The sequence below is a fragment of the Rhinolophus hipposideros genome (genome assembly GCF_964194185.1).
Source record: "Rhinolophus hipposideros genome assembly, chromosome: 23".
NCBI classification, from domain to species: domain Eukaryota; kingdom Metazoa; phylum Chordata; class Mammalia; order Chiroptera; family Rhinolophidae; genus Rhinolophus; species Rhinolophus hipposideros.
The window spans coordinates 35,204,700-35,230,406 of NC_138069.1; the positions used below are offsets into that span (position 1 = coordinate 35,204,700).

At 38.2% G+C, this 25,707-nt stretch overlaps 1 protein-coding gene across 6 annotated transcripts in view; it reads left to right on the forward strand.

Moving 5' to 3' along the window:
* The window catches only part of TENM2 (teneurin transmembrane protein 2), a 1,145,520-nt gene that overhangs the window by 86,076 nt on the left and 1,033,737 nt on the right, over positions 1-25,707 (forward strand). For all 6 annotated transcript variants that reach the window (XM_081034975.1, XM_081034979.1, XM_081034980.1 and 3 more), the window contains exon 2: positions 2,903-3,014. The gene's annotated coding sequence lies outside the window, so the exon portion shown is untranslated. The remainder of the gene's footprint in view (positions 1-2,902; positions 3,015-25,707) is intronic.

Below are 25,707 nucleotides of genomic sequence, written 5' to 3' on the forward strand. Positions count from 1 at the left end.
ATATATAAGCTTTATCTGATACATCCTAATGAAGGTGAAAACTTAATAAATGATAACATTTAGTAAACGGATTGCCTTAAAGCATCATTTGTTATGGAATATTTAATAAGTGAGATACACTGGTCAAAAAATCATTTCCATTTATTCACCTAAAAGATATTCATAATGCACATACTATGGGGTGAGTTTAATATTTAGAGATTAGTACATTTTTCTGTAATTCTATTTCACTAATAAAATTAATAGTAGTTTACATTTACTGTGCACCAGTTGTTGTGTTAAATAAATTATGTGATCTTCACAACAACCCTATGAGTTAGATATTACTATTATTACCCCTATTGCACCCAAGGAGAATCTAAGGAACATAGAGGATTATAAATTGTCTTTAGATCCATGGCTGTGATGTTTTCTTTATCACATGTTCAACGAGGGAGCCCAGTGATTTAATCATTATGCTGTATTGAGTGTACTATGTATACTGACCATGCCTGTTTTGTTTTACATTCTAGCAGCAGGCTTTTCAATTTATAATTAACATGGTAGAAAATAACAAAGTAACATTTTCTGTTGCCTAAAATTCACAGCTGTCTTTTTATAGTTTTCTTCTTATTATAGAAAATTCTTAACTTACCTTTAAAATAAATTTGGGATCGAGCTGAGACAAGTATCTGACTCAAGTGCAGGCTTACGTGCAGGTCCAAAGGCAAGGGGCAGTGACTTGCCCAGAGCTGTATAACCAGTCAGTCATGAGGCATACAAGCCCCATGTACTTCTGTTGAGGTTACTTTTATGACTTTGTTCTATTCCTAATTTTAAAAATAATTTTTACATTCAACCCATTGGTGAATCTTCTTCAAAATATCCTTGCTAAAATTTCATTTAGTAATAAGATTGTTAAATTGTGGCTTTTAATAGCATTAAAAACTAATAGTCAAGAGAGATTAAAGGACTGGAATTATACAAGTGAGTAAACAGACTTGATTATAAGGACACCTAATTATTACAAGGTAGGATATAATTAAGTGCTAAAGTTGTGTGATATAAAGACAATAAAGGCTGCAGAGTTTCTAAGGAGGAAATCAAAGAACCATATTTCTTTGCTGGGTTCTGATTACCAAGTTGAAAACTTGAGAAAAGTAAAACAAAATAAAAACAAAGCAAGTTTACATGAGGTCTTATAATTCTGTTTAGTCTTGTCAATTTGTCTTTTAAAGACACAGAGTCTGGATAAGACAGTTCTCCATCTACCATTCCCTTCTAATCAGATTATTAAGGTATCATAATAAATAAGATAGAGCAAGGAAAGCAGAAATTGTGATCAACATTTGCTGTATGCCTACTGTGTGCCAGAAACATTTTCTTATTGCTCAATTTTGTGTGGTACGTAGGTGTTTTGCCCTTCTCCCATTTTTCAGATAAGAAGACTGAGGCTGTGAGGGTCTGTGGAACCTTGCATGAAGTTGTAATTACTAGTGATAGAGACACAGTTCACATTCAGGTCTGCTGTGATTGAAATTCCATGCTCTCCATTGCATCGTGACAAGCCCTCTTACTTGTCGGAAAGACCCTGGTACCCAATATTGATTCCACATGACCAGAGATCTTTGTAGAGGGCACACAGGCTTTTCAGAGTGGTCCGGGAAGATAGAACCATCAGTATGAAAACACTGCTTGCCCCTGTGAGGTGTGTGACTAAGTAAGTGTTCTAGCCCGCTGTGGCCGTTCACAGGAACTGGAGATGTATCAGCCAAACTGGCACCTGTTCAGCTTGTCAGAGCATCTTACACTCTGTCTGGGAATGCTGATTGACGAAGGGACTTGGGCAAAACTGGGAAATTAGAGCTATTTGTTTTCAATATGTGTCACTCCTTCTCTGTCAGGACTTTCTCTTTTTGAACTAACACCAATCCCTCTGCGAACTTAAGAAATCACACTTTGCCTCACTGCCCAGTCTTCTGGCCAGAGGAGAAGAGAACCTAATGAATAACAAATGTCTCATTGTGGATTCATTTAATCATTTAATGGTTAGCCTCTTTTTCTGTTTTTCTTTTTTTGCTTTGGAGGGTGGGGGTTTGCATTTTTCTAAAGAATCAATCATTAGGAGATGAGCCCCAAGTCTGTTGATGACATTTCAGACAAGTGTCATTGGAATGGTGGTACTAATGACAATAATGACGGTGCATGGGAATTGAAGGAGTATGCGTCAGGCACTGTACTATGTGCTTTTGATAGAGTTTTCTTTATTTTTCACAATATTTCTATGAAATAAGTGCTATTATATCTCCATTTTTAGGCGGTGAATGCTTAGGTCATTTGCCCAAAAATAGTTGTGTTGGGCTTAGTGGGACTTTTCTGATACATAATATACCCCCAGTTCCTGTTGACAATGTTACTAAAGAGCAAGTATTTGAATTTAAACGTCAGCAAAATGATGCTCAAATTGTATGGATGAGCAAACTGTAAATTTTAAGATGAAGTAAATCATTTGGAAATGCGAAGCACAAACTTAAAATCTGTATATTTCTACAAAGATGCGTTTAAACTATCCTCCCACTCTAATACCATGCATTTAGGTGTTTATTTTATAAACAGCAATACATTTGAAGGATAACAAATGGGTACACTGTGTGGTAATTTTGTAGCTTAATGGTAATGGTGTGCCATAGTTAAAGTGACTGAACTAATTAGTATGTTTGATAACATATTTTACATGCCTCTATTGAAAGGAATTTTAAAGGCTAAGGTGTGCAATTTAGCTCATTTAGCCCCAATCCCAACTTCCCTCCATTTTGAAGATGGATGGTTTTTATTTGCATTTTTATGCTTTTTGTTTGTTTGTTTTGTTTTGTTTTATGTGCTCATTTGAATCTTATCTATTTTCTTTTTTTCTTTTCAACAGTTACATCCAGCTTTTTACTGCCTAGCAGTCTGGGGCTTGCTTCGTCACTGGCTTTTCTGTGGAGCACTCCTGAAAAGCTCACAGAATTGTGCATCGCTGATCCACGCTTTTGGTGAGTGGAGTCAGAGCTCCAAGTTTGCATTTTGCTCTGCCTCAAGCTGTGTTTGCATTGGTGACCAAGGTACTTTCAGATGGAACACGAAATAGGGCTTTTCCAGGTCTGTGTTGGAAAGTTGGCTCCCCCCTCTCCCCGTTTCCCGCCCCCCCCCCCGGCTTTTTTTCTTATGGACAAAAGTAATTTACACTTGTCATTTACTCTCTCTGAAATCTGCTATTGTGTCTCCCCATCCCAAACTCAGTAGAATGACTACAATTCTTCAGTCGTGCATGTGCCTCTTTCCTACTTGGATGGGTCTCTTCCCATTCCCCTTCCTCATCCCCTGGTCTCCACAAATAATTAGACCACCACACTTTTCTTATTTGTGCTGTACACATGGGCATAAAAGATGATGACTGGGATTAGTTGGACCACGTAGCATCTCATTGTAGTGTGTAAAGACCATTTAGATGGCAAAGCCTGGCCACCTTGATCTGTTTAATGTTGTTAATGTGTACAAGCAAAAAGGAAAAAGGAAGCTGGCGAGCCTTTCTTATGAGCCTAGTAAAGTCCTCTGATCTGGCATCCTCAATATATTTCTACAGCATACAGCGCCATATATCAAATGTCTTCCTAAGTCTCTTCCTTGGGCCTCTTATATCCATTTTTCTCTAGTCTTTTACTTTTTAGAGTTTGCTTTTATATGTTTTACAAGTCAGATCCTACCAAGATGGCTCACTTTTGGGTGGGGCAATTAAGTTTCTATGAGGACGGGTAATGCATTACACAATTCTAATTTGGAGATGGATGGTCTGACTTCACTAAAATACTCCTCATAGCATAATTTTAGTAATTTGAGTATGTAATTTGACTTTGTGGGCTAGGATAAGGTATGAGAGGAGACATGATAGAGACTCATGAGTGATTAGATGAATAAATGGAAAAGGTATCTGAATTGATGCTTTTTTACTTCCTTTATTATCGCTAGCAGAAGTTTTTTTCTGTCCAAGTGAGGCTATGAGTGAAGAGTAGGTCTTAGGTGGCTGTGGGGATGAGAATGGCTTTAAGGGAAGGGGTGAAAATGTGAATACCCTCATGAAAAAGGTGGGCATATTGTACAAATCAGATAGCCTGGTTGGAACCGTCTGTTTAGAAAGTACTTAGGGAGCAGATAATATGATGCCTGAATGAAGCTCTCGTGACAATCAAAGTAGATGACGCAATAAGTTACTTATCCTGGTACTTGGATACACAGTCAGAGATAAATGAATGTCATCAGCAGTTCTAGCTCCATTGCGCTGGCGAAGAAACTGGAATTCAGGCAACTTGTTTGAAATCTCCCTGTCCAGCACAGCTAGCTTCCCACAGTTTTTCTTGCTGTCCCCATATGCTTTCTTAGTGTGTGGTCTGAGTGGGGAGATTCTTCTCTTAGAGCGGTAGTGGTTTCTTCTTAGATTTGCTTGATTATGCTTTGATTCTAAGAAAGGGCATTCAAATGAATAATGCTCAGTACACCTTACCTTTCTCGAAAGAATGGGTGTTTCTAGTGTGTTGGTGTTTAGAATCAAACTGGGTTGTGTCCGGAAAGCTGGAGTTTACTGAAAATATCTTTGACTTCAAGGTTGCTAGTGAACAAAGCAGAGCAAATGCCATTCTCTCCCAGGAACATCCCCCGGTACCATGTTCTGTCTTGGAAGTTTGGGACCATTGTTGTTTTTTATTTTCTTTCTTCTTCTTCTTCTTCTTTTTTTTTTTTTTCCCTTAAGGAAATATCACCGTGTACTTAGGAAATCCATTATAAATGTAGAGTTGTCAATTTTGGAACAAATAGGAGTGCGTATGGTGAAACAGACCTAAGATTCTGGCATTTCCTAGGCTAGCCCATCTGTCCTCTCCTAGAGCAAGTGACAGATTAGAAAACTGCAGTTAGAGGAGGTGAGTTTGATGGGACAACCTGGAAGCACAAAACCTACCATGGGGAATGTGGCCTGTGTTTTGGATTCATACAGGATTTTCCTGACCTCGCTAGATCCGACAATCATCCACTGCTTTTCCTCTTTTGTGGTCACCATCCTAATTTTATCATCTAACCTGTGACTCAGTTTTCTGATACAGGTCGGTCTTTGGTACCTGGTAGTCAGGAAAGCAGGGAAACAATAATGCGTAGTATGTGGAAGTGTGGAAAGGCTACCGGGTCTTGGGAACGTGTGTAATCATGAAAGCATGCTGCCTAACACGCTGGCCTGGAAATGGAAGTTTCCTCAATGCTCTCATTATGTTGTGTTGTCGTTCAGTTAGGGCCGTACTTTGATAATTTGCTTCTGGCACCGAGTATGTTTTACATTTTGTCTAAATAACAAGACAGTCAGTCAGTTAGGCAGGGCTTGGCTTGCAGAAAGCTACTACCAACTTTTAGAAGTTCTTTGTGCTAACTGTCGGGCATTATATTTTACTCTCTATTGAACTTGTTTTCCAGAAATACCTACCTACTTTGAAAAGGACTCTGCAAGCCTTCTGCCCTCCGCTATTTGTTTAGAGGGTAATTTTTCAGCTCTAATAGAATAAATGACACTGGCTTTACCAAGCAATCGGAAGCTTTCTAAACATAAGCTAGTGTTTTCCCAGATTGTTAGTTTCCTCCCAACCACCTCTGGCCTTTTCCTTTTCATTTAGGCTTATGCCTGATGTTTTAAATACTACTCTATTTGCTCATAAGAAGCAGTATCCTATGGTATACAGCTTTTCCGGCCAGGGATCTACCTTAAACATTTCTATGGTACTTCTTTTGCTTAATTGGAAGTAGTGCATAAAATGGTTTTTCCTTCATGTTGGATTCATAGAAAATGCTACATTTAAATGTAAATTTCCATTGTTCTAGGGCAGTCATATCTGTTTTCAGCCATACTAGAATGAAACGCAAGATGTGATTCTGTCCTCACGAAAAGTATGCTTTTTGACTATTTTTCACTAAATGATGGACATAAAAGAGAAAGAAACTTTAAAATCGCAGGAAAAAATGAAATCCCGATACTTTGCAAGATTGCCTTTGATAAGGGTTAAACAGAATGCATGTATTTTGATTTCTGATATTATTAAAATGAAACCGTATGTTAGGTAGACATTTTGGGAAAATCAACAGACCTACGTGAAGGCTGTTTTCAGGAGCACATCCCTCAATGGGTGATGTGTGGATTTAATTCCTTGTCATTAGACTACAAGTTGACATTTGTCACTTTCATTCCATTTTAAAAGTTCATAGCAATTAATATGTGCTTAACATAGAAATGACCAAGTCTCTTTAAAAAAATAAGATTAACACAATTTTTCTGTTTTAAGATCCACTTCTATGTAAGAACTAGAATTATTAACATCCTATTGAAAGTATGAGACTGAGCTTGTTTTTGTCCTTTTCCTTTTTTTTAATTTTTATTTATTTATTTATTTTTTGCCAGCATAAAAACACCCTTTATTACTAATGGCTAACCTTTAAGATGAGTGCCTTTTGAGATTTTTTTTTCCTTTCCTACACTACATGCCTGAGTTCTCTCTTAATATTGTGAAATTTACAACTCATTTTCTTTAAATATTTCACCTTCTCTCACATAAAGCCATGCGATACCATACATCTCAAAAAATATTGTCTTGGAAATGTAAAGAATAAAATATAACTTATGTAAGTAGAACTAATATATGGTGCTTTAATACAACAATGTATGAAGGGAATAAATGGTAGAAAGGAACATTATAAATACATACCATGTGCCACATTTAAATTTTATTACTTTTAAACATCAATTAGTTATTTAACCATAAAACGAAATCATCTGTAATCCTGAAAACTGAGGATCTGAGAGGTGAAATGTCTTGCTACAGTGTGCCCACCTAAGGAGGTAGAAGAACCATACTTTGTAGTACAAGCTGTTAGTACAGATATTGATCCACTTGCTAAAATTTATTGGACAAGAAAAAGTAGGGGATTGTTCTAAGAAAGACATACATTTTATTATGAAGACTGTTATCTGATAAACTATGCTCTAGTACAGTCACTAGTTTATAAAAGAACAGTTGGGCCCAAATCGTGTTTCTGACAGACAGAATAAGTGAAAGTTACCTGTTACCTGCTCAGATGGCTAAAGATTTTACTAATATTTGTGGAAAAGAATTTTAAGATTTTTCATTCACTTAACCTCAAATAGCCTCTCTCTCTCCCCCGCCTCCTCTCCCCCTTCTTCCCCCCTCCCCCTCCGTCCCTCTCCTCCTCCCTCTCCCTACCCCTCCCCCCTTTTCCCCTCTCCCCCTTCCCCCTCCTTCTCACCCCCTCCCCTCTCTCTGATAATAATTCCCTTCCTAAAGTTTGCATCTCAGGAGATGGCTCTGGATTCCTAGAGAAGACAAGGTAAAACATTTTGAAGACAGAGAGACAGGATGTAAGCTTTTCTAAGAAGGGATTTTGGGTTTTAAATTTAAGTCTTTTACGATATCTAAAAGCCTTTTGAGATCAACAGATGAGGTTTTGAGGATTCGTAAAAAGAGTAGGTGGGCTTTGAATTGTTACTAGAGTTGCAATGCTATTCTGATAAAGACTTGATTTGTAAGACAGATACAGTGGTTTTTAATTCCATGTTTCCCCGAAAATAAGACCTAGCCAGACAATTAGCTCTAATGTGTCTTTTGGAGCTAAAATTAATATAAGATCCGGTATTATATTTTATTTTAAGATCCGGTGTTATATTACAGTAAAATAAGACCAGGTCTTATATCAATTTTTGCTCCAAAAGATGCATTAGAGCTGATTGTCCAGCTAGGTCTTATTTTTGGGGAAACAGGGTTCCACAAAGAATTGGGTTACATCCTGCATGAGATCCAGAAGCTGACCCAGCATCCGACTATATTATCCTCAGTTTGCTTCTGTATGTCAAGGAGAAGATCTCCAACTAGGATGGAAGTCAAAATATTCCTGTATTAAAGATTTAGAGTTGTGTTTCTTTGGAATGTTTTAGTAAATCCTTCCACAGTGGCTTCATAATGTTTTTCTTTCCCTCTGGGGACAGAGTTTTATTTCAGCTGTGGGAGAGGCCTTAAAAAAAAAAGTTCCTATCAAGCTCTGGATATCAGCTTCCAGTTTGGCCTATTCTGACCGTAGAGCTAGTTAAAAACAAAACAAACAAACAAAAAAAAACAGAAGCAAAAAACCAAAAGCAATCTTTCTGAATACCTTGTCAGGTTTTAGCCAAGATAAACAGTAAATATTCCTGGCATTCCCGAATAACCAAACGGACACAAGAGAGGTCCCCAAAGAGGGTGCAAAGATCTGGAGCCTCCTAAGATCTAGAGCCACTCCAAAAGATAATGAAAATAAAGACTCAGACAATTCCCTTGAAAGCTGTCCACTTAGATGCAAATGGGGTACAACTCCCATTTCTAGTCCACCATATTCTTGGGGCCTCCAACCTGACAGTTGCCAAGCCAAATTATCAGGACACAAAATGAGGCAAACAAGGGGCAAATAGCTGGGAGAGAAATGATTGATAATCAATGTTTTTTGCCTGTCAATCTGAATTTGGAAAGGAAGGGACTAGTTGAAATTTTTCCTTTGTCCTTTGAATAGGTACCACATGGCTAGAGATAGGGAGAGCTACTTTGGTAAGAACTTTCCCCCTTTGTCAGCTTTTGCCAGTTTCCCCAGGATAGGGGTCTGAAGTCTAAGGTCTGAAGTGAGTGGCGTGTCCCAGTGGGTCTCATACTAGACACCAGAAATTCTATTTCCCCTCTACCCTTTTTAGTGAGTAAATGGATAAACTTGTCTAAGGTAGTTAAAAGTTCTCAGCTGTGACATCTGTAATTCAAGATTATCTTTGGTAAGGTTCACCTGTTTCTTCAGCCTTACAACACCTGAGACCTCAGCGTGGCCCCGGTTTGTCTCGAGACGCGGTCTGCTGTGTAAGTCGGACCCAGTCCGACTCCTGACCCGGTCCGGTTTTCAAGTTAGACCCAGTCTGACACCATTCGTTTTCAGACTCAGTCCGGAAAAGAAATGCTCAAGGAAAGCCTGGAATCTAGTTCATAATGGAAAAGTTGTGGAGCTAGAATGTGGCATCTGAGAGGAACTTATCAACCACCCCCAGCGCAGTGAGAAAGCAGTGAGCCCAAGGGGCTCCACAGGTACCTATTTCTGGTTGTTTGTTGCTCCTGGGGTGTGTTGGGAGTCTTCTTCGGTTTCCTCTTCTCTGACATCAAAACTTAAAAAAATAATGAACAGAGGCATGTTAAACATTTTAAGAGTTCATTTGAGCAAAAATGGATTCTAATTGGGCAGTGTCAAACCGAAAGTGGTTAGAAGTGATATACCGACAGTCGCGTGGGGAGAGATTTTTATGAAAAAAGTCAGAAGCAGACTAAGAAGATCTTTGAGTGGCTGTAGCTTAGAGCATAGTTGGCTTTTTTATGGATGGTTGTCTTTAGTGTTTTGACTTTGCAACCTTGAGGCATTTGCAGGCTTAGATTTTGGTTTGCATGGGCAGGCCGCCACAGCGCTGGGGCCACATGGTCTCATGGCCTCCTTGGGTATTTGACATTGGTTATCTTCCATTTGCAGTGTCTTTCATTTGGAGGTCATTTTTATAAGTTGAGCAGAAGATAGAGTGTCTCAAGGACTGGTATTTCTGTTGTTGATTGAGCAACATGTTTTAAAAAGTCCATAAAGTAGAAGTTACCAGCACTGAACTCCTAGGCAAATTTGGAAAGATTAAAAAAAAAAAAAAGTAATTGTCCTTGGTATTGGTAAACATGTGGTATGAAGGGTTACCAGCCACTGTCTATGGGAGTGACTAGTGCTGGGGATCTTAAAAGGCTTATAACTTTTGAACCTGTTATTACACATTTATTGTTATATGCTAAGGATCATTACTGGGCAGAAAGATGCATCTGGAAGGACGCTGTTCTTTTTTTTTTATTAGTTTCAGGTGCACAAGACAAGGTACTACTTAGACGTTCATCATTTATATCTCTCACACTGTGGAACCCCCTCCCCCCATCCCCCTATCTACTATCCCTCCGACCTCGCACCGAGCCATCACATTATATATATAAAATTATAGTTGGCATTCATTATTGTTCAGTTTCAGGTGTACAGTACATTGATCAAGCATCTACATCTTCCCTGAGGTGGTTTCCCAAATGGGACACGTGTCCATCGGATACCCTACAAAATCTTTACAACATTATTGATTATGTTCCCCAAATTATTTTTCAAAAACCCTGAGGCCATTTTGTGGTTACCGACTATTTTCTAATCTCCTCACCTTTCCCCTTATCTCCACCCCCCCTCCCATCTAACAACCCTCAGTTTTTCTTCTTTGTCCCCAAAACTGTTTCTGATTAGTTCATTCACTTATTCTTTTCTTTAGATTCCACATATAAGTGAGATCATATGGTACTTGTCTTTCTCTTTCTGACTTATTTCGCTTAACATAATGTTCTCTAGATCCATCCACGTTGTTGCAAATGGTAAGATTTCTTTTTTTCTTTATGGCTGTGTAATGCTCCATTATCTTATGAACCATTTAAAATAAGGTCAATTTGAAAGCAACCTAAATGTGTACCAGTAAGAGTTTGACTAAATAATGACATAAAAATGTTGAAGTACTATGTAGCCCTAAAAAGTTTATCTTCTTAAAAGAATATATAAGAATGTGGAAATACTGTTTGCTCAAAAATATATGTAGCCTGATCCTAGTTGTCGTGCGGGGTCTCCTGAGGGGTCTCTGCTCCCGCTCCCCACATAAGAATGCAGGATATGGCTAGCCCAAAAAGGAACACCCACAGAGCCATAGGTAGGGAAGTCATACCACTATGGTCTCACTGGAGGCTAGGTTTACACGACGTGCGACCTGCTGGCTGCTTTGCTGCCAACAAACCGACTCTCCTTCACTCTCCCCCACTCTCCTCGGCTTCCCTCCATAGCTGCTGGCAGTTATATCAGTGGCCAATGGCTCAACGGTTACAGCTGACGGCCAACCAGCCACAGCTGATGGCCATCCAATCACAGTTGATGGCCATTTACTACCCGAGCCAGCACCTCTGCACATGAGGCTGAGAGGCTGGAAACTGCTCTCTGGGGCTCTGTCCCCACACTAGTACACTTAGTTTTAAAATGTATGAAATAATATTAAGGAAAAGGTGAGAGAGACATACTAAGATATGTTAATAGTGGTTGTTTCTAAGACGATAATGGGTCATTTGTATTTTCTGTTTTATGTACTTTTTCTATATTTTCCTAACTTTTACCACAACTTCTGTAACTTTTATAATCAGAAAATAAATAAGGGAGAAGATAAGTGAGAGCATATTAGAATGTGACCATTTTTCGGCCAAATTGAGAAGCTTGTCTTGGATGTTCAACCATCACTTTACAAAAATGCGAATATCCTATTTTTATGAGTATTTAATATCCTCCAGCTGGAGATGGTGCCAGTCCTATCAAGTATTGCGGACAGCCAACTTGAAGAAGAAAAATATCCTCAGAAAGCAAAAGACACTGTTTTTTCCACTATTACTTAGATCAGAATTCATCTTCTTAGGTACTGCTGACATAACCTTTTTCATTTTGTAAATTGTCAATTAAAAAATTCACTAAATGCCCTTTTGTGTGCATTTTAGGAGGCTATAGTGTGTTCAATGATATGTGGTAGAAATGCGTAAGTCTGTCTTGCTTTCTAAACGTTTCAATTACATTGGAAGAACAAGTTGGATCTTTAAAAAATGAACTAAGTGAAATGAAATTCAGAGGAAAGAGTTATCATTGTAGTTATTGTGGGCAGAACACATAAGGGAAAGCGTCAGAGAATGGATGGTGCAGCATGAGCTGCGAATAATGGCTAGGATTTGATAAGCACACTGTGGAATAATAACAAGGACTGCTTACTGAGGGCCTATTACATACAGCTACTGTGCTATCATTTCACTGCAGCCATTTCTAAACATTTCCCACAATGTTATCCAGGAGTTGATATCATCTCATTTTAGAGATGAGGGGAGTGAGACTCGGAGATACTAACCAACCTTCCCAAGGTTAAATGGCTAATGAATGATAGCAGAAGGATTCAAATACCATTTTTTCCCCTCCTCCACTTTCTCATCCTCATTGAATCTTTATGCCAGGCATATAATGTCATTTAATTGTCACCTCTCAAATTTTCGGTTTCTTCTACAAAATGGTGTTAAAGTGGCTTGCCCAGTATGGCAGAGTAAATGGCAAAGTGGGGAACACAGTCTGTCTGACTTAGAGTCGAGATCTGACGAGTGACTCCTCTTAAACTTGCTAATGCTGACCTTGAACACATTGTTATACTTTTCAGGGCTGCAAGTTCCTTTCTAAAACTGCCTCCCGCGTAGGCAATGAGTTACCATGTCCAAAAGTGCTTAAGACAAGACTGGGCTTTTAGTCAGTCTCTATTGTTATAATTTGTGCCGTTTTAGTTAGTAGTAGTATTATCAGCAGTAGCGACAGCATCCTTCTTATTATTGTCATTACTAGACCACTGTTACCAAAAAGGCAAAGTGACTATCACCAGTGTTACAGGAGGACATTAAATGATGAACAGACAGTCAGGAAGTGATTCCCGTTTCAGATCTCTCTGCTGCATCCTTTCCTTCAAGAAAAGCATCTCAAGTTACATCTGCTGTGACTTTAAGAACTCTATTAAACTTGGTGATTTCTCTTCATTAGGAAAAATGATAGCAAGCTTGGACTCCAAGCTTTCATTGGCCAATAGTATCTAATTTGAAATTAGGAATACTTCAAAAATTAAATTTATTTTTATACCTACCTTGCAGTCATAGCAAATGCAACTATTATATATATATATATATTTTTTTTTAAGCCTCTTATAATTAACTTCTAAGACAGTATGTTTAAGGAACATAAGTTTATCAAGGCAAATATTAAGGAATAATACTGATGGTATGAGGCGGTGGTCATTGGGAAGGTAACGATAGAAATATGGTGGGGAAACATTACACCATAGGAAGCTGGCAAGAACAAAGCATGGAGTGAGCAAACTCCCGGGAGGAACCCCTGGGACCAGAATCGAGAGTTTGCATAGAGAATTAGTGGAATATAAGGTTGGTAAACCTCTCAGTTTTCTCATTTTACCATGAAAGGGTGAAGCCATGAGTTTGTGGGGCACCACTGCTCTCTGTAACATCTTGTTCCTTCTAACGGGTGACCCTCCTCTCTAAACCACAGAACTCAGGTGAAGGCTGTCTGTGGCCACTTCTCTTTATGATTTAAATTCAAGGAAGAAATCTTTTTGGAATAGCTTATTTGATTCAGCCTTTCCACCAGGTGAATCTGAGATCCTAAAAGGCAACCACCGTATCTGCCTCTCTTATTACTAAATCCCCTGGACCTAACCAACTCCTTCGGTCAGAATTGCTCAGTAAATAGTTTCCTAATGAATGAGTGAATTCTCTCCACTGAGGGTCCTTCACTTAGAAAATTAATTTTATATTTGTATTTATATTTATATATATTGCCATAGAGAGAAAAAGTGAATGAATTCAAAATGTAATAGACGCACGACCTTCAATGAGGTCAGCTGTGTCACTGAGAAAAGTCTTTTAGAGATCCTCCAATGTCAGATGAAACGTTGGTACCACGAATTGAGATATTGAATCAATTCAAAAGTGCTCGTAGATGTCATTCCTGAACAACTATTAGGGGCTTCAGGAAATAAAACGTTACTCACCACTGAGTTTTCTTAAAGGAACAAATCAGGTTTAATTGTCAGGAATCTTCATGGTTGCCCGCAGTGGTTTGGAAAAGCATGTCAGTAGGGCAGTAGGGAGCAAAGAGATTACACTCAGGCATAGTGACATCGCTTTCTTCAAGGAACATGAAACAGAATGATTCATGAGACAAATAATTTTGTACTGCACTGTGTGTGTGTGTGTGTGTGTGTCCCAAGTTGTGGTTGTCAAGGGAACTTCTCTCAGAAAAGTTACCTGAAGGTTTTAGTCTCTCCCTCCAGAGCTTCCTCTTCACATACGGAAGTTTCTTCGGTGGATGAGGAGGTGTGAAATTAGCCATTTATAGAGTAATTCTGCTTTTGGTGTGCTTCCTAATTCAGGTACAAGAAATGGTAGTGATTTTTTTATTATTATTATTTTGTAATAAGAGATCACATCACACCTTCCCCAATTCATCCCAGTTCAGTGTTTTAAGTTCTGAGTACTTTGTCAAACAAAACTCCTCTGCCTGTACTGCCTACTATTTTAAAGGTGTATCTATATGATATCCAGCATTTTGCTTCTACCCATAAGCTCTGTGTTGTAGTATTGCTTCGGAGGGCCATTTTAGTTCTTAAATTCTCAATCTTCGAAACAAATTGAGAATTTTCCCAAAATGTAGATACATTTTTAGACCAAATGTTGAAGTTCAACAACAACAACAACAACAACAACAGTAAATGCTAGAACTTCATAATAGCTAACATAGCATTATGTCATGGGCCAGCTGTGCTAAGGACTAAACATACATGATCTCATTTAATTCCCACAACACTCCATGAGACACTCCAGGGACACTTCTGTACTCCCTCAAACTTCTGTTCATCAGCCAATCTTACTTGAATTTTCTCTTAGATTCTATCTCCTGACTTAGCTGAACCCAGCAGTGAAGTAGTAATTATTTCACAGTATACTTCAAGGTACCATTATGTTAAATATAAAACGGAGAGACCTCAACTTGTTTGATCTATTGTGTCAGGACCCAAGCTTATCTTGTATTATGTAGGGCAACTCTCTAAAGTGATGCTCCATGAATGTCTTGACCAGACATTCTAGGAAGTAAAAGTATTGCACTCACAATTTAAATAGATAAGGCTCTTAGTCACAACATTGAGTACAACGTTTTTAACATAAAGGCCCTTGAAAATAATTTGCCTGACTCCAATATGATAGATAGAATTATTTATTATCAAATTTATCAATTCCAGATCATGAACTCCAAATTGCTCTTTTGTATCCTTGAAGGCGACCTTAAGTGATAAAGAAATTCCCCTAACCTTGGAGTGACTCCAAGAGACAATTTACAGGCAAGACACAGCGGCATTCAAGAAAAGCTCAACATAAATTTGAATGTGCTCTGAAGAGGGGGCAGTTGTCACCATGGTGATTTTATTCTTTTCTTACACTAAGCTCAAAAAGAAAGGGGAGGAGTTTTCAAAGCAAAGATGCTAAAACAGGTGAATAAAAATCTGGATATAATTTCTAGCCATTATTAGAAATACGGTGTTTAGTTTGACATTTAGAGCCTGCATTTGGGATCATATCAAGATAATGATTATTAGATGGGCTGAGCGAGCACCCCTCTTGTTAAAATATTTATACATAATTAGAAAGTTATCGTATTATTAATATTCCGCCAAAAAGCATTATACTCACATTGGTCTTTCCTCAACTAATGTTATTGAATGTTTACTATGTCTTTGCAATGAACAAACTGCTTTGCTTTCATTAGTTCATTAAATACTTAAAAAAAAAAAAAACTATGAGTGGATACTATGATTATTCCCATTTTAAAGATTCAGAACATAAGACAAAGGAGACAAAGGGAAGTTCTTTTGACTTTTGGTTTGGATCTGATTTTAATCATGTTTTTTTTTTTAATGTTGTATCCTTAAAAAAATTAGATTAAAAAATCTGCATCCTCACGGAGCTTGTGTTTTAGTGGTTTGGCAAGGTCACACAGCTAGAAAGTGGCAGATGTAAGAGTCAAACCCAGGTTCAAATCCAAAAACCCTATCATAATGAACTAGAATCAAAGCATATGTACATACACAATGTTGGAAGCCTTGTTTCAGGTTGGCCATATCTACTGGTCAAATTTTTGCACAATACAAGTAGGAACACTGCTGACAGGAGTCTGGTGTGCTTAACAGCTGTCACTACTTTTGTGCTCCACTATGAGACGTTCAGGAACAAACTACTAAGCATATAACTTCTTTCCCATCACATATTACCCAGAAGCCTCTTGGATTTCTGGCAATTCTTGTCAGCCACAACTGAAGAATGATTCTCTTCCAGTTGGGAACGGCATTCTCTTAAATTGAGCATATGAAGCAGAGATTTATGGAAACCAACCCTGGCTGCCATTGTGGTGACAGATGTCACAGCTAGACCTCCCTCAAACAATCCTGGATTGACTCTTTGGAGCTCTGGATGTGCCAGCAGTCATTTTTAAACACTTTTTTTTGTTGTTGTGGTTTGGTTTTTCTTTGTTTGTTTTTTTGCTTATGATCTCCCTCTTTGCTTTTCATGTGACCTTCGTCAGCTAGTTCTTTCTTCTGTACCTCTGATTTTGGACTTTCAAAACTGGGGGCACAGTTATTTCCTCTTAGAGAAGTCACTGGGATTCTGACATCTTGGTGGATGTTTATCAGCATTTGGGAGTATTGACCCTCTTCCTCATGGCCCTGAAAGTTCTAGTGTTGTTCATCTCCTAACCCCAAATCAAAAGAACCCTCCTTTGTTTCCTTTTCTCCTCAAGTACTTTGGAGAATTCCTAGCCAGTATCTTCATTTCCCTGAAGGGAATGCATGTGAGCCAGCTGCTAAGTGCTGGAGTTTGCATGCACCTGTTTGTTTATTTTTTAAAATGTAGTTGGGAATATGCCTGGAAGCATAAGTCTGTTTTTCTAGTGCACTCTAAGCAGATTTAGGCACACAGAAGACAATCATAGCCTTGTATTGTACATCTATTGCATGCATAGTTCTCTAGTTGGAATTTTGCAAAGATATAATTATCAGAAATGCCTGGAATACAAACTTTAAATGGGGAGATGAGACACTAAAAAGTAACTAAGAACATTAATGAAAAAAAACATAGTAATGATAACTCCTTATCAGAGAACAAAGCACTTTAGCAGTGGCTTTTAACACTGGCTGTACTTTATTACCATCTAGGAAACTAATGTACACACACACACACACACACACACACACACACACACACAGAGCCTAGATGCCACCATTAGTGATTATGATTTAATTAGTCTAGGCTGGGACACACATATCCGTATTTTGAAAAAGCTGTGTAGGTAATATTATCTAATCCTGCCTGGGAACCATAATGCCTGCTTTTCCACCTTATCTCCAGGCATGTACCCCCATACTCACCTATGGCAGTCACCTGTCCTCTTTCTGTTTGAGCATACAAAGTTCATTCGTTCTTTAGAATCTTTGTTCTATCCTTTCCCTTCTACAGAAATGCTCTTTACCTATTATAGATCTTCGCGTAGTCATTCCTTCTGAGCCATTTAGCTCTCAGCTCACATGTCCTTTTCTTGTAATTTACATGAGCTGAACGGGCCTTTTGGAGTAGTGCAGAGAATCACGGGGTGGCCATAAACTGGGGCATCATCTTTCTTGACTATCAGCTCTCTCTCCAGTTACTCTCACATCAACTTGTTTCCTTTTTTTTTTCCTTTAAAAGTTACTAATTAAAACCGATCTGTTTATTGGCTTAGGTTTTTATGTTTTTAACCTCCTACCACTAAAAGGTTGGGACTAAGAGAGCAGGGTCTTTCTCTGAAATGTTCAGTGGTATATTTCTGGTACCTAGAATAGTAATTTTCACACAGGAGGTGCCCAACAAACATCCAATGAATGTTCTGTGTATGTACATAAAGCTGAGAATCACTGCTAGAAGGTAGCCGAAGTTCATCAGGAACCCTTAATAACCGAAGTAGGGTTCTGAGTTGATTTCAAATAATGAGAAGGTGGCCTTTGACAAGACAGAGGGAGGATGGTGTTTGTAAAATTAGCTTGACTGGGATAAGCAAGCAATTATTAAAATTAATATGATCTCTGTAGTACATCATCTATATATCACATTGTGTGTTCACCCCTCAGTTCTCTTTTCATCACCATATATTTGATCCCCTTTACCCTCATCTACCACCATGTACTCCTGAAATCTATGTGCCTTAACTAACAGCTGTCACCCAAATTTAATTTTAAAAATTAAATAATCCAATCTCATTAAATAATGAAATAATGCAGAGTGAAAATGGTATTTGGAAATAGATCACCATTGGTATCTAATACAAGTGTCTCTTATATGACCATAACTGCCGAGGAGAACAGGCAGTGACCCCAAATCTTGTAAAAACTTTGAAAGCTTATTTTGATTTTCAATTAATAGTCTCAGAAAGCTGAGAAGCAGCTAATAATAATAATAATAATAATAATAATAATGGCAACCACCATATTGAGTGCTTCCTTAGTGCTGGGTATTGGACCAAATACTTATGTTCATAACATCATTTTAACTCGCACAGCAAACCAATGAAGTGATTAATAAGAACAGCTTACAAACAACAAAACGGACACTTAGAAAAGTCACACAATTGATGGAAGTCCCACCTCAAGTAAATGGTTGAAATGGGATTTGAGCCCAGAAGCGTGGACTCCAAAGCTGCTGCTTTCACCGGAAAGGCTGCATTGCTTGGTTTGGACCCAGTTTCATCCAATGTGACCCCATGATTGTCTGTCTTCCATGCTAATTTCATCTCATCTAATTAGAATTTTAGTAAAATGTTCTGAAAGTCTTCAAGTTATAGTTTTGTAAACTTTTTAAGTCCAGTGTTTGGAGCTTGAAATACACTTTCACAAAGGAAGAATGTTGTGAATAGTGCTCAGGTACCCAAGCCACAGAAGCAAATAGGCAAAAAAGGCCCATTCAATGTTTGGTTTATACTTAAACTGAATGCTGATGCTCTGTAATGGTTTAATTAGAACAGGGGAAAAAGGTGTTTGGGTGATTTTGTATAGATGCCGAAGGAGATTAGGGGCTCTTTCAAAGAATTGAGGTGGATTGCAATTGTTGTCATTACTCGTGATTTCATTTCAAACCAGATTTGTGTGTGTCAGAGAGAGAGAGAGAGAGAGAGAGAGAGAGAGAGAGAGAGAGAGAGCATTCTTCTTAGAGCACACTGATATAAGGAGTGGGATGGTGGCGGGGAGGGTTTGAACAGGGTTTGCCTGCCCAAGATATGTGAAAATGCAAGTGCATTAGGTGTGTTATGTCGAGCATCAGGGATTAAAGGCAGAAGAGAAGGGATGAGCATAGAGAGATTTTAAAGAAAAATATTGCTTGGGTAAGGCCCAGTTGCCAAGCTGTTCTTGGCTTGGATCACTTTACTAGTTTTCCAGAGCCTAGAGTACTAGCCAAGGGGCTGCAGGTAAGATTGGAGCTAGATGAGGAGAGGGCATGAGCTGCAAGAACTCAGCAGGCAAAGCTTGTCTGCAAGACCTGGGTGTTTCTAACTCAGGGAGGCACTGCTTTCTCATTAGTGATGGAGGATTGACAGACGATGTGAAAAGGTAATTCCTGTTGAATTCAGGTACCACTACAAAGAAAGTACCAGTTCCTGATAATCAGCTTCAATTGATATTGAGTGCACAGGTGGGCCTATTTTTCTTTTCTTTCTTTAATGACTTATTACTGTCAGAGAAGAACAGTAATAAACCATTCTAGTGTATTTCCTTTAAAAAAAGGAGCTACTGCTGGTTTGTTTTTAAAACAAATAGTTAATTCAAAACTCACAGAATTCTCCTTTTTTTTTTAAAGAAAAAAAGATGGTAGTTGCTTATTTACTTCGTTTCAAAGGTTTTTTTTTTTTTAATTCAGTCTCCCTAGCAACAGAGACATCTGTCTCTATTCTCTTAGTCATTAAAGCCAAAGAAAGTAGCTGCTTCAAAAATAATAAAGGCAATTTCTATGAATTGGGTAACTGTTAATTGTTGCCAAGAAATCTTAGTGAGATAATGAGGCATACAGCAATTGACAAAGATCTTTTCATTGATGTATGAGCTTCCAGCTAGCCCATGGTGGTTAGCTAATACATACAGTACCATCGATGAGGTATTGTGTGATTTGCTATGTAACACAAATAGAGTAGTGATCTTTACTCTTTCTAATTCCTTTCAGAAGTATGCCTTGCTGTGATTTTTCTGATTGCTTAGTGACTAATCATACCTCGGGATTCCAGGGAATATATTTGCCCATTACATTTCATGAAAGTAGAAAGGTTCGAAGCGTTTACAATGGAGATCAATGCGACAAATAGTGTAGTAGTCAGCGGTGGTGTTAAAACACAATATATTTCTTATTTGAGTTGTAGGTTCTGCAAAACCGTTTGAGTGAAAATACTTAAAATTGCACTCAATTCTAACATGTATATTGGCATTTGTGCTAACACTGTTTGTGGACCTTTTATAATGAAACCACAATCAACCCTCTACAATAGCTTCACTAATAAACACAAAACAGTGTTTCGACGGTTTTTGCTTTCCCAGCAGCCAAGGAAGCAAATTATATTAAGTCAGTATTTTTTATTATTGGCCCTGTGTTTGGCATATGCCTGGCTGTATGTGAAACTACTGTTAGATGGGTAATAACAGAAGGAGAAACCAAGCATATAAAAGCAGCTTTTTGTGATTTTTTTAAAATCAGGAAATATGCCTCTGATAACCAGATGTGGAGTAGCTTATTGCAGTATTAACCCCACAAGCCTATTTCCGTTTTTTAAATGGGGGGTGATTACAAATGGGAAGTGTAAAAAATGCTGAATCTAGTTTCAAAATTAGGATATTTATGAAATATACATATGCATGAATAACTACCAAAGGAAATATAATGGATATTAAATGATCAATTTTAGTGGAAATTTGAAGAAGACTGTTGCTTTTATTCTAGCATGTGGTGGTATACTTACAGCACGGATAAGAAACAGAGGAACTAAAACATGTTTTTAACCTCGCTACGACATATGTTTCGCATCAAACTATAGGTATATGTAGTTTGGTACATTATACAAGTAAGTAAGGCATTGCTGGTTAGAAATTGGATGGGATCTCAGAATAAAAATGTAGATATAGTTAGGCAAATCTTTTTAGTTTAGTGATATTTTTAAAATTTTTGACGTATTTTTTTAAATCCTCTAAATACAGATATTTCTAGTAAATGCTTATGAATATAAATGAATAAAAGGCAGTATCTTTTATAAATTACAGTTTTCGTCTGCATAATTTCACACTGTTAAGGTGACAAACTGTTAATTTCCTTTCAAGATGCCTCTAATAAAATGAAAGTAGAAAGAATTTTTTTCTAACGACCAAGTAGAAATAGACTTGAATAGCTGTTGGTGACTTTTTATCGAAAGTTTAAAAAATTCAGTGTAAAGAAAATCTTGGCACTCGATGCAGCATTTATAGCACACGCTGGAGGATCTCATAGTTCCGGTAACGGCTTTGTTGATCAAGTTTTAGCATTTTGTGTATCAGCATGTCACTTAACATCAGATGGAGGCCTTGAAATGGATATTTGTCTCAAACAAGGGCCATATATAGGATTTATCGCTTTTTTTTTTTTTTCCTACATAGGGAGTTGGGAAACTATGGCCTGTGGGCCAAATCAACTCACTGCCTATTTTTATGTGGTCTGTGAGCTAAGAAGTTTTACATTTTTAAATGATTGGGAAAAAATCAAAATAAGAAAAAATATTTGACAACATGTGTAAAGTATACAAAATTCAAATTTCAGTGTCCGTAGAAGAGGTTTTTATTGGAACGGAGCACACCCCTTGGTTTGCATATGGTCTGTGGCTGCTTTAGTGCTGCAACAGCAGAGTTGAGTAGTTGTGGCAGAGATGGCCTGGGACACAAAGCCTAAAATATTTATTGTGTGGCCCTTTCCAGAAAAAGTTTTCTGATGCCTGCTCTAGATTTAGGTTAGTGTCTGTGTGTGTGTGTGTGTGTGTGTGTGTGTGTTTCTTTAATATGACTACTAAAATGTATTCTAGTAGCTAATACATGCAGCTGACATTTAACGAGAACCTTGTACCAGAGATTGTGCTAAGCAGTTTGTGTAGATCAAGTTCATGAATTTCTACAACAGCTCTATGTGATGGGTACTATTGTTGTTCTCATTTGATAGATGAGAAAACAGGGAAAGGACTTGCTCAAAGCCAGTCAATTGCCCAAGTCTTCAACTGTGTGCCTTGTCTTACCAACCTGGTGTAGAATGAAGGACCAGGTAGACTCCTCCAGCATCTGGAGTGGGAGGAAGAGGGTTTGGATACCGAAACACAAAATGCAAGTGAATTTATCACTATATATGTGGTGAGGGCCTGGAATGAAAAAATGGTTTTCATCATTCTTCCCCTTAGGAGAAACTGACTCACAGTCCTCAACATGCTGTGGTATCTTCTGTCAGTGGTTCCTGGAGAGCGCAGCCAAAGGATGGCTCACTGACCCAGTGAAAAATGAGAAGGGCCCTTTAACCTCTTTCTAAGAGGAGGGAACGGTGATGCCTGAGTGGAGTTTCAGAAAGGGAATAAGAAGGAACGGGTGACAGGAAGAAAGGAATGCATTGCAGCAGGCTATTGGCACATACCAAGTAATTACAAAATTCAAAATGCTGCTAATTTGATGGCATATTTAAAGGTTTAAAAATCATCCTAATTGGAAATTTCCTAGTGTATTTTTTATATATTACACTTTTCTTGAGGTATAATTGACGTACAGTAAACTATACCGATTTGAAGTGTACAATTTGATGACTTTTGTCATATGTATAGGTCCGGGAAACCATCACCATAATCAATTCTGTCACCTCAAAACTTTCTTCACAGCCCTTGGTAATCCATGCTATCTCTACTCCCACCCCCAGGAAACCACTGTCTCACTTACTGTCGCTGTATATATTATTGGGTTTTCTAGAATTTTATATGAATGGAATCATTCAATGTATACTATTTTGGGGATGTGGGATCTGGTTTGTTTCACTCAATGACAGGAGATTTACCCATATTGTTATGTAAGTCAGTAGTTTGAATTGTGCCTTGCTCTGTACAATTCTTATAGAAGAAATGACACAAGAAGCTACATCACTTGCCACTGTCTAAAATCTAACACTATTTTTTTAATATATGTTTATACGGTCCACTGAAAGTAAATCACAAAAGTCTTCCAAAACTGATCATTTTGAAATGGCTTGATTAAGCATTGTGCTATTTGGATGGGGCACCTGAAGAGGAAGGACCTGGCTGAATACACTCTAGGTTGATTTTCTTACCCCTTTGATTTAGGAAGCCACATCAAATCAGCAGGCTGGGAAAGTCCGTGTAAAGCTCAGCTTCTGTGATTTAAATTATATAAGTCATTGTATTTCTTCGGGGCAAAGGAATTTCCTGGAAAAATGAAATATTCTTAGAGTGTACTGCCAAAGATACGTTGAATTTAAATTTAAACATATTTATACATTCAGCAAACATTTTGTGGGCTTTTAATGTGTGAGGTACTGAGCTTGGTAACCAAGATGTAGAGATGTCAAACACATTTTCCCTGTCTTGGAGGGACTTCTAGTGCACTAGGGATACATAGTTAGAAATGGTACATAATATACATTAGTTCACAAACAGCTATCTGTTGAGCATTTATTAAATGCCAGGTCCTAAGTCAGACCCTGTCTACTGCCTTTCAATCACAAGGCTTACTTTCTATTGGAAGAGACAGGTGATAAGCCAGTAAACACATAAATATGCAGGATTAATATAGATTGCAGGAAATTTTAAGATGGGAATAAACAGGGTGATGAGGTGGTCATTTAGGAAGGTAATTTTATGGAAAGAAACCATGAGCAGCTTTGCTGAAGAGCAGGGCAGTTGGGACAAGGACATTCTAGGAGACACAGAGAACTCCAGGTACAAAGACGAATGTGGGCAGGGCTTTCTTCGTGAATAGAACTTGGAGGAGGGGAATTTGGCTGGGAAGACTGACTGGAGGTGAAGGTGGAGAGGTAGGCAGGGGAAAATCGGTAAGGTTGTAGGAGCCATGATCAAGAGTTTGAGGTGGTGTGTTTTTGTGTTTGTTGCTTTTTTTTTTTTTTTTAAATTAAGCATACCAGGGAGATCCTGGAGGAATTTAAAGGAGAGGCTATCTGACTTTTTGTTTTCTATGTTTTAATGTTATTTTAAAAACAATGTCCAGTTAATACAATAAAATAAATCAAATTCATAGAATAAAAGGGACAGATCTTAAGTGTTCAGATTGAGTTGACAATTGTACACAGCTATGTAACCATCATCCAAAGCAACATGCAGGACATTGCAATTCCAAGACAGTTCCCTTGTGGCCTTTTCTGATTTGTTTTTAAAAAGATCAACATTGAGAAAATTACAGGAGATTCACCTCCATGTTTTTATCTGTCTTGTGTTCTCATTTGCCTCTCCCTGATCCTACACTTTTTAACAGTCATTGTGCCTTTTTTTTTTTCTGTCTCCAATCAGTTGCTTACCAAATACTTTCTGATCTGATCACTCTCTTTCAGACTTTCTCATGTACTTCATTTCAAAGCCACTTCCTAGTGAGATTTTGTTTTCTCCTCTGTGTTACCCATCCAAGGTCTACAGGCCTTACCAGTCGCAGCTCAATTTCTACCTTTTCATAAAGCTTAAAGCCTATAAATAATCCATCCTAGAACGGTGTGTGTTTTCTGAACACAGACAGCATTTCCTAGCTGTTCTACACTGAATTTTTGTTTATACTATTTAGCAGAGGAGTAAAGAGAAATATATGGCAGTAATGAGAATGCATTTTCTAAATGATTTAGAAAAAATAATAACATAGAGAGGAGAGGCCAGTAAATTCTGTCTCACTGCAGCCTAGCAATTTTAAAGCGGGAGTATCTTGTGGCCCAAACACTTTGCAGTCTGAGTTTGGTAAAATTGCTGCAAATGTTTGGTTTATTCTTTATCTTGCACTGAGCGTCGTTTTTTGTCCGCAATCTAGTCAGCCAGTCATGAAGGCTTACACACTCGAGAGAATGCCGGATGCCTTTCTGCCGGGTTCAGACTTCACTGTCTGCTGCCCTGTCATCCATCTAAATGCTAACGAATGCCTTTTTTTTTTTTGAGAGAGTCAAATGCTCAAGACATTGGCTTGTCAATGGTGGGTGTTTGCCTGTGCTGGTCCGGTAGCCGACTGAGGTAAATGGATGGGCGTCATTTGCTTCCTTTAAAGATGATTTGATGTAGTGCATTCTGTGTGGGTTGATGTGTTAGAAATGCAGGATGTTACTTATAAAATACTGCAGCGAAACCAAGGGCAAATGGTGCCTTGGCCAAGATGGTCTTCCTTATTGATTCTGCCATCACAAATATCTAATTGGCACCAAGGTAAATATGCAAAGGTAGCATGCTATTAATGGATAATGAAGGTATGCAGTCCCTCCAGCCTCACTGCTCCGGGAATGTAATCACCAGTGTAGGGATAGTCAGGTGTGGAAGGCCGTGTATCATACTGCCAGTGTATCATTCGCCTGTGGGTAGCATACACAAGAAATGGTTGTTGTCAGGATCCATTTTGTGTCTTTCCGTGCATTAGTCACAATCCATTGTTTGCATTTCCATGTGTTTAAGATCCATCATCAGTGAACTGCACACTGCTTTTTGGTAGGAAGACAATAATGCCGAAGGCTTATATATTTACTCCAAAGTAGAGTCAAATTAAATTTATTTTTAACGCAAGTCCTATCGTTGGCATTTCCTGGGGGGAGCGGGGGAGAAGACCCTGTTATGTGAGAAACATGAAAAATAAAAATACACGTTTCTCACATAACAAACTTGGAAAAGAGCCTGACATAC